We start from the raw sequence: 1,364 nt of genomic DNA, 5'->3' as shown, positions 1-1,364 counted from the left end.
TGCAGCCCTGTCCAGCTCCAGCCACCACCCCAAGGTGCCGGGGAGGTGCCGGTGGAGAGGACCGGGGCTGGCTGCGTGTGTGCAGGGACACTGCAGGGCTGGGAGATGCCCCGGTTTCTACAGGCGTGCGTGTTCCCGGGCCGTGACAGCACCCCATCCCCCAGGGACCGCAGCAGTGTCGTCCTCAGCACCGAGTCCTTGCACAAGCCGGCGGATTGGCGTTACGGAGCCAGCCCCTGCCAGCAAATACCATGCAGTTACCACAGTTATTTCCTATTGTGCAGGCGCCGGAGCCCTGCCAGCGCTGCTCCCCAGGCTGCACGCCGACTGTGACACCCAGGCAGCGACCCGCAGCTCCCCGGCTACCTACCTGTGCTGCTCCTGGCCGGGCCCCGAAACCCTCAACCCCTGGTCGGGACCTCGGTGCTGCGCCTGCCTGTACCGGGGGGAGCGTACGACCCCGGGGAGAGGTCGACTGGCGGCACCAGCCCGGTGGGAGCTAGCAGGGGCTCATTAATTACAGCACAAGGGGATTATATGGAGCATCCTCCCCCCGCCCGCGCCTCTCCGCTCCCTGCTCCAGTTTCTCGTCCTTTTCTGAAACAAATTCCTTTCGGGCTGAAATTTGCCAGGCATGGCTTGGCTCCAAGGGGAATTCTTGGGGAAAGTTTAAGTAAAATTGGTTCAGCCATTTTTAAGTTATTCAAGTGTGAATAAGCAATTTCCCCATGTGCTCCGTTCAGAAATTTTGTGCTTGGGTAACTCAGACCTCTGGAATCGCAGAATAAACGAGGTTTCTGCATCTCACTAAGCCAGCAGGCTCTGGCTGCAGGAGTTGATATGGCATCTCTGGCAGGGAGGATTTCCCGGGAGTGACTTTGCAGGGAGACAGCAAATCTTCCCACCCTGCGTCTGGCCCATGGTTATTTTTCTCAGTCTCCATCAGCCCCCGCTGCTTTCCTTCCTTGCTGGCACAGCATCATACATACGTTTTAATGGTGCCGGCTTTGCCACTCACTTCTCCATCGCTCATCTCCTTGAGTAACAGCGTGTCCAAACCAACAACTTCTGCTTCTCTGCTCAAACTTTGGTCTTTTCCACCGGGGCAACCCCCTTTCTGCTGCTTTGCTCCCCAACCGCAGCCTTTTACCTGGCGAGTGCAATGCCCCACTTGCTGCTTCTCCTACCCCTTGCAGAGATTTATCACATTCACATGTCACGTCCCGTCTTAAATTAGCACGCTGGCTCTCTCGAGCATGGCTTTTCCCATTGGGAACTGTGCCCAGTGGTGCCAGGGCACTGCAGTAGCCCTCAGGGCACAGCATCCTGGCAAGGCTCCCCGCAGCTCCCAGGGATTGTCAGCA

The sequence above is a fragment of the Charadrius vociferus genome, unplaced genomic scaffold (genome assembly GCF_000708025.1).
Source record: "Charadrius vociferus isolate BGI_N301 unplaced genomic scaffold, ASM70802v2 scaffold311, whole genome shotgun sequence".
NCBI lineage: Eukaryota > Metazoa > Chordata > Aves > Charadriiformes > Charadriidae > Charadrius > Charadrius vociferus.
This window is presented reverse-complemented; position numbering follows the sequence as displayed.